This window comes from Rousettus aegyptiacus, unplaced genomic scaffold (assembly GCF_014176215.1).
Source record: "Rousettus aegyptiacus isolate mRouAeg1 unplaced genomic scaffold, mRouAeg1.p scaffold_m13_p_2, whole genome shotgun sequence".
NCBI classification, from domain to species: domain Eukaryota; kingdom Metazoa; phylum Chordata; class Mammalia; order Chiroptera; family Pteropodidae; genus Rousettus; species Rousettus aegyptiacus.
The window spans coordinates 99,847,214-99,858,056 of record NW_023416295.1 but is presented as its reverse complement, the minus strand read 5'-3'; positions in this window follow the sequence as shown (position 1 = coordinate 99,858,056).

Genomic DNA, 10,843 nt, shown 5'->3' with positions numbered 1-10,843 from the left:
CCAGCAAAGCAGCATCTTCCAAATCTCCCTTTCCCTTCTCCCTATACTTCCCCCTCTCCCTCTGTTTCCAGAGTCACATTTCCTTCCCTTTTTAATCTGAGCCTACTGCCTTCCTCTTATAAGGATCCTTGTGATCATATTGGAGCCACCTGAAACATCAGGATAGTCTCCCCATCTCAAGGTCTTTAACCTTAACCACATCAGCAACGTCTCTGGTGCCATGTAAGATAATATATCCCCAGGTTCTGGGAACTAGGAGGCAGGCATCTTCTGGGGGGGGAGCATTATTCTGTCTACCATAATCTCCCTTCATCGTCTTTGCAATGAATATGTATTATCACCACCCATTATCACCCTAGCAAACAGTAGATCTCTTTAAAAGAGGGACTCACTGGTCAAGACAGGGTAAGGGGCGACAAGACATAAGCATGAACTATCATTAGTGCAATGGACAATATTTGGTGACTTTGGACCCTGATTTAGACACATGGCATGGATATAAGTAACCTTAATTAAGGTCAGAAATATATAAGCAGGCTTTGGGGAAAAACGTGATTTTAGATATTTTCAGTTTGAAATATAGTATAGCATAAATTATCCAGTACCAGATACAAATGCAAACATCTTTACAATATACTATCATGTATACATTTTGTGATGGTTTGATGTATGTACTGTTACACATTATAAGCTACTATAGTTCAGATAAAGATCTATCATGGTGTTTAAGCCACACAGAATGCAATGTAGGTAACTTATATGTCAACTCATTTCTCAACTCTGTTTCAGTCCCATGCCAGCCAAGATGCAGAAGTAATTTTCACCCATTTCCATAAGTAACATAAACACAATGGACCTAATATGATTTCTGTATTTTTTGCTGAAGATTTGTGGGGATATGAGATGCTTTCACAGTACATGTATAAAGTTCTTTCACGCTCCTCCACTTTTTGCAAAGTTATTCCTTTGTTATTTGAAGGTATTTGAAAGTTATTTGAAGATATGGTCCAACCAACACTCCAGCTCTGTAGATTTGCCTCTGTGGAGATTTACCCTGATGCCATGGACACTTAAGTTTCAAACTCCACTTGGCACACTCCTCGTCAGTTCTGGGAGTCACAGGAAGCTGTAGAGTATTCTAGGTAAAGCAAGAAACCAGAAGGCAAATATAAATCATTTCTGGGAAAATGCCTCAAGAGATTAGAAGCAAGACACCTATATCTTTAAGGCTTTCGTGTTTTATTTTTGTTGTTGTTGTTGTTTGGTGTTTTTTGTGTGTATGGTTTCTGTCTTCATTCTAGATATTCACTTTTGAATCAGATCTGGAATCAATAATTTTATATTCTCTCAAAAAGGGCCCTCCAAATTCTATAAGCTCAAAACTTTACAAAACCGATCTATTCTGCCTTAATGGATTCATAAAAGCACTCACTAAAGCACTCTCCAATGAGGACTTTCCATGTAAGATAATATTTTTGCAGATAATTATGTATAATTAATATTCCTGCTCTTGTACCATGTTGGTTAAAGTTGTCCACGTCTAACTCATTTTTATTTCCTTGGTGCTCAGAAAGTGTTAAGTCATTTTATAAAAATATATTGATTAGGTAAAGGGGTGGATTAATTTAATTAATTCTTACACATGGTTTGATCTCATGATTAAAATTAGAGACTGAGCATCAGCATTAACTGTGCACTTGTGTTCACCATAATGTTCCCACAGGGAATAGTGTTAGAAGAACATTGCCAAGGTTGAAAAAGAAGAGTTATCAGTGGACTTACATCCGTGCTGAGAGACCCTGTGGAAGGTTCTCAACATTTGGTTGCTTGGCTGCTCTGTTAGTGACCAGAAGGTAAGAGTTTAAGGTAAAAGCTTGGTTTATACCTTAGGTCAAGCCAAGGTCTTCAGTCTAGCTTTATAATAAATATCAATATTTATCAATAGTTAATATTTTGATCTCCCATCTGCCTCCTATATGTATTTATTTTTCATAGCTTATACTGGGGAGGGGCATGTCTAGTTATCATTCTTAAACCAAAACCATTTCTTCTGAAACACAGGACACTATGTTCTGATGTTTGCTTTTCTAGGTCAGGAAATTCCTGCCCTGAGAGTTCTGGAGAAAGATTTGTCCAGATTTGAACTGATTCTGAGAGAGGCCAAAAAAACCCTCCAAGGTTAAGAAGCAGCTTCTGACTAGTAGCAAAATAAATAAGGAGGCAAGGAAAAGGGGCCTTCGTGATTCAGGCCAAAAGAAACCAAGAGAAGGCTAAGGGAGCAGCCCGCAGGAGGGTCAGGCAATGGAAAACTCAAGAAAAATTAGTGAGAGGTCTAATTAGTGAGAGGGCCTAGAGAATCATGGGAGGAAGAATTAAAGTAAGCAGATAAAAGTTTCTAGAGCCCAGAGTGATGGCCAGGCCCCTTGAGGGTAAGGAGGGTGGGAATAGGGAGGTAGCAAGTCAAAAAAATAATAAAAGGTAGGAAAATAAGAAATGTTTGAAGGACTGTGCACTATTCGGGGGTGGGGGAAACACCAATTTATTTGTTTTATTATGTTTCAGAGTAATGTTTTTCATCTAGTTCTTTTACAATTTTAGTTTGGAATTTCTTTAAATAGCTCTAAAACAAGATCATTAGCTGGGAGTTATTATAAATCAAAAACAAAACAAAACCATTGCAAATAAGTGGGAGTTCTCATACCCTTAATCATAAAGGCCTGTGTCATATTTTCAAATCCTGTCCAGAAGAAACATGAGAAGTTTTTAATGATAGTGTGTCCACAAAAAGCCATATTTAATACAATCACCACCCAGACCAAACGTGTGGGGGAAAATGCTTTCAAATCCAAGTTCTTCATTGAAATTCAAAATTACATTCTAAGACTATAATTCATATATATTTTAAATCAAGGGAACAAACTAAAAGAGCGCAAAAAAAGATTTAAAAAGACACAGAGTAGCAAAAAGACAAGCCAGAGTTTGGTTATATCTTCTCATAAAATACATCAGGTTTTATAAACATATGAGATCTGGGCCCCAAGAATATGAACCTTGGGGATTCATTTTAAACAAACTACCTGGAAAAATGCCATACTTAGTCAAGTATTCAGGACAATCGTATATCCCCAGTTTAGCCATGTACTGGAAGTACCCAATTCTATCCTGAGGGGTGACTAAAATGGCATAAGTCTCAGGAAAAAAACATCATCATGTACAATAGCCTGATGGCTCTGGTTGTTTATGTGATGACAAACATTAGTTTTAAAAGCAGAGCCTTCCTTTGTTTAATATGTTTGCAATTCTGCAGTTGGGAGATGTTTATGTTCAGATGAAAATAAATGTAGGCAAACTATCTGATGATAAACATCTCTCCAGAAAAACAAATTTCATCTTTTTTACATAGAAAAGGGCAGGAACAAAATGAAGTTAATACCTTTGGCTCATTACATTGTAAAAGTATCTGAAAACTTTTTAACACTGCCTTATGAAATTATTTAATTTAGATTATTTCAGGGTATGTCGCTCCTATAAAGCTGCTTTGGGCAGTTGCATCTTTAATGATGCTGATTGGATAAAAGGAATAGATACTCTCCAGATTGAAACCTGTCTTGACAAATGTGGAGCAACTGTATTAATTTAATTTAAGCAGTGGATTTTCTTATACCCTGCCTTTTTCCAGAAAGGTTTTAAGGCAGTGTAGCTAGTGTGAAGGGATGAAGGTATAGGTACTCATGAAAGCCTCAGATTAATATCTAGAACATATAACGTGTCCAGATAGTTTTCAATTATCGATGTGTTAATCTAAGCTCAGAAAGAGCTTTTAAACTGCAGTGAAACATCAACTAGACCTTAACCTGCAATTTTAGTAAGCTATTTTGTCATTTGGAGGCCTGTACAATCGACTTATTGTTCCTTTAAAAAAATAAGATGGAAAGAAAGAAAAGCAACCTTTTCATTGCTTTTGTTCATCTTATCATCTTATCATTCAGCAGTCTATTCAGGATCATATGTGGGAAAGTATGTGTGTAAGACTGAGCCCTATACTCAGTGTAGGAGTTTTGTGGAAAAACACCCTTCTTAACTGGGTAGCTCTTTAAAAAACAAAAGAGGAATTCTACTTTTATTATTAAATTGGCTTTTTATTCTGTATGTTTCTTTTTTTTTTTTTTTACTTCTTTTATATTCAGTATGTTTCTAATCTAATGTTTAAAATTAAGAAAATTTAAAGCAGACTATCTATTGTGGAGGTTCTCATACTCCATTTGTATGACAATAGCCTGCTGTACTATTATTAGAGGATTCTTGCAGTAAGAGGGAGAGAGCACCATCTTTAAAATGATCTGCTATGCTTTAATAACTCTGTTTTTAAAATTTAAAGGGCAACAAACAGATACATTTTCTTCCAAACTATATCAATCTGACATGAACATAATGGGGATAAGAATATTCGCAAAGTTCCCTAAGTATATCAATATGTATAATTTGAGGCCTCAAGACAGACTGAAAACAAATCTCTATAGAGTTCTAATCTCAACACTAAAACAGACTATTTCTGAAATCCTGTTAACTGGAGTAATCCTGATTTATACCCAGATTCCATCTGAGAGATGTAGCGGCCAAACATCTCACAGTTGAAGAATATTTATTATATAATATTTCCATTGACAGAAGGGAAGGCTAGAGCATTTACAGGTGTGACAAACACTTGGTCAGATGCTACTGGTCATTTAGAGGCCTCACTGGGTTTTCGCTAAATTTGGTTGACAGCTGATTAATTAAAAGTCCTTTATATTACTACAATTTATTTTCCCTTCATCAATTTTATAGCCACACCTTCCCTGAAAAGTAAAATGAATAAGCATGATCTCAATAGTATGTGAATAATTACTGCAAACACAATCATTTTTACTGGGTTAATTCCTATCCTATACCATTTGGCTTGGCCATAGGCCAGGGTTCTGTTACTAAAGAAGAAATGGGCATGGCTTTTGGGAAGCAAGTAGTAAATTCCATCTTCTAAGCTACTATATACCATTGAGTACCGTGTGTGTGTGTGCGCGCGCATGCGTGTGTGTGTGTGTACTCATTCCCATGCACGGAACAAGTTTTATTAATTTATTTTATCCAGCTCAAAGCCTAGAATCTGTGTGCTTTCCTCTCTATCTGTTTCAGACATAGCTGCTATAAAACTAAAAGACAATATATCGAATAATATCAAATGTAAAATGGTAGTAAAGGGAATAGGGAAACTGCAATAAAAAACTGTGTTTTGGTGAGGAAGGAAAAGGAAATATACAGCGGTTAAAGTTCCTCAGCAATGATCAGATTCTGCAGGGCAGAAACAGCACACCCATGACAGGACCATGGCAATGAGGAGGTTTATTGTTGACCCAGGTGGCAGCCCATGGTTCTAGGCCCTGGGAGTGTTTCATTTGTCCATTGTTTCATGTGGCCTCGGCACTGATTACTCCAGGAAGTTCTTCTGCATCCATTATCTTTCACAACCACACAGAGGTAGACATTGCAGACTATTTCTTTCACTGTTGTCTTAGCTTGGGATGTCATAACAGATATCATGAACTGAGTGGCTTAAACAACAGATATTTGCTTCTCATATTTCTGGAGGCTTGGAAGTCCAAGATTAAGGTCTAGCAATGTCAGTTTCTGGGGAGGACCCTTCCTGGCTTACAGATGGCCACCTTCTAACTATGTTCTCCCATGGTGGGGGTGAGGGTGGCACTCAGAGACCGGGGAGGGAGAAGGAGACGGGGGGGGGAGGGATAGAGCGGAGGAAAGAATGAGTGAGGTGGAGAGAGGGAGAGGAGAGAAAGAGACGGGAGAAAGGGAAGGAGAAAGAGAGGGAGGGACAGAGAGGGAGGAAGATTGAAAGGGCACGTGCTCTGTTCTCTCATTCCTCATGTAAGTACACTTATCCCACCATTGCAGCCCAACCCTCATGACCTCATCTAAACCCAGTCACCTCCCATAGACCCCCACCTCCAAATACCATCGCATTGGATGTTGGGGCTTTAACATATACATTTTGAGGGGACACAAACATTCACTCCAGAACACTTCGGGTTACCTAGCTTCAGTGGCTCACTCGAAATCTATTTAAGGGTTTTTACAGTCACGAGCTATATAACCTTGGGTTTCTTTGTCCATATAGTTCTCTCAAAAACTCAGACTTCCCATCTGTTTCCCAATGATAAGTTTCTGTTCAGGTAATCATAGTCAAATATCTTATCTAAACATAGTTTTTAAATCTGAAGACTTTCTTTCGCTTTTGTGCTCTGTCATTCCCAAGTCAACATCTAACTCAACAAGACTCCAAATTACTGGATTTTAAAAGACCTAAATCCCCTACCTGGATAATGCAGCATTTCTTTCTAACTCTTCTGCAAAATGGTTAACTCCAGCTCCGGGTCATCTCTCACTTGTAGAGCAGGCAACACACACTGGCATATTGAATTTTACAGTTATCAGTCCTCATGCAACATGTTTCCTTTCAGGGAAAGAGGGAAATCAAATGTGTCACTTGCAGTTCTGCCCAATGAGCTTCCTTCTTCCATTTCCTTCAGAGCTACCCCTGCAGCTACAGCAGTCCCATTCCAGTGGTCATCAGCCCATGTGTAGAGTCATGTGGAAACCAACCTCAGGATTTTCTCCTTCTCCATTAGCCACCTTATCATTCAGAATACCTGATGGATCCTTAGGAGTGAGTTGAGGTAGAATTGGTGGAAAAGAGTAGACACCCTGGGAGTGTGAATCACCTGCCCATTCACCTCCCCGAGTAAGGAGGCCTTTAAGCTCTCCTGAAACCAATGACCAAACCAGAAGATTGATAGATTGCTAATTGGCCTGCTTAGCTTTATAAGCCAGATGTGCACTAACTAATAAGGCCATCATTAGCCACATATGCCTACTGAGTATTTGAATGTGGCTTATCTGAATTGAGCTGTGACAGAAATGTGAAATACACATTTTGAAAATTTAGTACAAAAAAAATAAGATCTCTCAATTACTTTTTATTGATTACTTTTACTTCATAAATTTGATGAAGTTGTTAATTCAACCTACCCTGTAAACAGATGCTTTAGGCATGTGGAAAGAAAGAGAGGAATGAGAGAATCATTCTTCAAAGAAGAATCAACAGGACTTGGTGACTAATTTAACTGTGACTGGGGGGAGGGAGGTAATGAAGAGAAAGCCTACATGATAAGGATGGTGGTGCTACCATAAACAGAAAAAGGGAGGCAAGAGAAGGACTGGGTGAGTGAGAGGAAAGGGAAGATGAATCTCTTCTACGTAGAGCTAACAACATTGAACGTAAACGTGTAGCTAAAAATCGGGAGGGGTCTCGGTCAAAGATAATGACCTGGGATTCATTGGCAGAGAGGCTCTGAGTTCCCTGAGAGTCCATGGGTTTCCAAGGAAGGATGAAGAAAAGCAGTGTAGCAGACACCGCTTATTTCTAAAACCCATTCCCTACCTTGACCTTCCTACCTACCTTCCTACCTTGAATTCCCATTTGGTTCAGCAAACACCCACCTCCTCTCAGCCATGAGCTTCATTTGAAGTTGTTCCCAGATTCAGAAGGTGGATTCTGATGAGCCTAAGCCAATAGTAGTCATTCCTATCACTGTTAGGAGTGTGCATGGGACACAAATCTAGGCAATAAAATTTGAGAAGTCCAATGGGAAGCTCTAAAGGACCCCTGAGAGGAGATGCCCTCCTGTTTTCCTCCAGAAGCTGTTCTGTCTCTGTCTTGACATAAAACCTGGAACTGCTCTGCTATCTCGGGCTCCTGCGGAGCCAGGCTGCATTGGGCACAAGCATCCTGTGGTACAAACAAAAGCCAAACCTTGAAAAATTATTCAGATTCAGAGACCTGGAAGAGGAAACAAAACTGATGAAACACACAGAGAAGGTTTGGTCAGATGCTAAGGAGACAAAATCAAGTTAGGCTCTGAAATCAGGGTGTCGGTAAATTGAAAAGAATCCAGGGGTTTTGCCAGGGCTCAGGCTGGGCTGTGGTGACACATCCCCATAGAGACAGAGTAAGCTAGACCTGGGAGGGAACACTGGGACACAATTGTCCTTTCAGACAGGCATATTCAAAGAGCTGCCCTTGACAGATTCTTGAGGTGATTCTGGGATCAGCAAAGGTTGTTTCCGAATTATTAAACATATTCTTTTTTGAAAAAGTAACATTCATATGGGCTGGGCGAGTCATTCAAAACCAGCTTCAACACAGCTATTATTCATAGTCACCCTGTCAGTGTGAAAATACAGGTCGAGATGGACTTTTCTACTTGAAATTAAGTGTGATCACACTCAGCTGCCATGGGAAGCACTCCAATTCAGACCTCAATGATGAGGGACTTTGGGCCACATGTTGCTGTAAGTAGCATTCGGGAAAAGAGAAGGGATTCTTTCTCCAGGATTTTCCCTGTTTGCAGCCAGAATCCCACGTGAATGTTCTTTCTCTGCCACGGTTCTTTCCTGCATTCAGCATATTCTTCTCACTTCTCCATCACAGTTCTCGCTCCCTTGGAGAGTGTATCTGGACCCTTGGGTGAGAGTCACGTGTGACTTCCAGAGCTGTTGAAATTAACTAAAGCTTATTCTTTCCCAATAAATCTCCCCTGAGCTACCACACAACAGCTGTGCATTCCCGGCATGGGACATTGCCGAGGTACTAAGAAAAGCTGGCTCTGTTCCTTATCCTTGTTCACCCTCGGTCCCAAAAAATCAGCAGACGCTGACACCAAGACAGTTAAAAACAACTACATACCTCTTTTAGGCACAACTCTTTATCTAACCTGCCTTGAAGATTTGATTCTTAGATTTCTCACAAGTTTGGGCTAGGTCTGCTTTGAGAAAAGATGAAGCTGACAAGCAATACAGTTCAGAAAACAGTAATTAAACACAAACCCTTCTAGCTATTAGGCAATATTCAAGACTTCAGAAATGCGAATGAAATTAGTAAGAGTTGCTTTAAGCAGTAGCTAATCAGAAGGAGAAGTAATATTGGGTTGTACAGTGGGGGCAGAGCCATTCTTTGAGGATTTAATGGTGCATTTGTAGGTGTCCACTTCTCCCAGCTTTTTTTATGGTGTGTATTTTGTGGGGAGGGTGGCTGAGGATGGAAGGGGTACAGAGAGTTAACGAGTACAGAAAGCATCTTCTGGCTAAAGATGCCTACACTCTGCCAAAATTGTGTGTTTTTTTGTTAGTTTTGTGTTGCAGCAAAACTAAATCCTACCCCAGCCCCCACAGAGACAGGGTGATTGGGTTTCAGGGTGAGGTGCCAGCTAGTGCTTTTGGGGGCATTAATGTGCCAGCTGCTCCTGAAGCATTCATTTTATTTTCAGTCCCTAGGCTGGTTCTACATTTTGTTTTTGTGTTAGGGAACCAGGATTAGTGGGTCCTTTGTTAGTGGGGAGGAGAGGGAGAGAAGCATCTCCTTTGAGCTCTATACACTTAGACAGCCTGGCAGGCAAGGCTCAAAGCTTTGATTTACTTCTCACTCACTGACTTTTTCAAAAAAGAAAGGATTCACTGCATCAGTCTGCTCTGTTGGAAGCTTATATGGTGATGGGTTTGGGTGACTAGCGTTTTCAGAATGCAGTTCACAGACACCAAGTCAGGGTTACTGTTGAGTTCCATGCAGATGAAACATTCCCAACCTCTTAAGAAAAGTTTATAGAAAGGAACGCCTCATTATCACATGGTGAAAGGTGTTATTGGGTGGTCCCTGTCTGAGAGCTGAACAGAGCATATGGATTCCTACTTGATTCTTTGAAGGAGTTAACATTATTTTTATCTACTTGGAAATGCTGAACAGCTATAAGTATCCAAAATCCTTGTCAGTGGCAGACTTGTCCAAGGGCAGTGACGTGCTGGAGCAATACCAGCAAGATTCTCCTCCAGTGAACAAATCCCCCAGCCCCTGAAAGAAAGAGTGGCCTCTTTTATGGAGCAACTCCTCTTAAAAATGGAATTGCTACACACAGACACTCAGGCACACACGTACACAAGCATACACACACCAGAACGTATTTTTTTTTTTCGGTTGTTTTTTAAGACTGAGAACAAAATTACTAAGCAAAATTTCCCAACAAACACTTCTCTCTTTTATTTTTAAGGACAGAGAAAGACAAAGTGAAAACGGAGCCTCCCTTATCCTCCTTCCCTTCCCCCTCACAGCCCAGAATCAAAACACTCATTCTGAGGATGGAGCAGGGGCGGAAAAGGTCAAGAAAATTAGGCCTTTCTATTTACTGGCTCCATAAGAAACTATTGTCGCTCAGCAGCTGTTCTTGTTTCTTCAGAAGCCCTGCCTGCAAGTAGATTGGGTAGATTGGGGGATGGAGTGTGTGACACTGGCAGGCAGGGGATGGGGGTGGGGAGTAACATCTAATATTTTTTACACCTCGAGAAAGATGGGCTTTGTTTCTCAAAAAAAGCAGAGATCCTGTTTCTGGGTAGCTGTTATCAGAAATTGGTTTTACCCAAACATGGTGTGTGTGTGTGTGTGTGTGTGTGTGTGTGTGTGTGTGTGTGTGTCAATAGAAAGGAGAGGATAGAAAAGAGGATGAAGTCACAATCTACTCGACCTTTCATTCTCTATTTTTTAATGTAGAAAAAGCCGAAAATTTTCAGCCAAGGGAAAAGCAGTAAAGTGATTGAGTAAGACTTTGTGACTAAGAGGATTGCAGAGGAAAATATGTAAAAAGAGAAGTTAAACCATCTGACTTATTTAATTCTCCCCTCTTCCTTTTTTTTTTTTTTTTTTTTTACATTTTTTTTCCTTCATCTTAAACTAGGGGTAAATGTA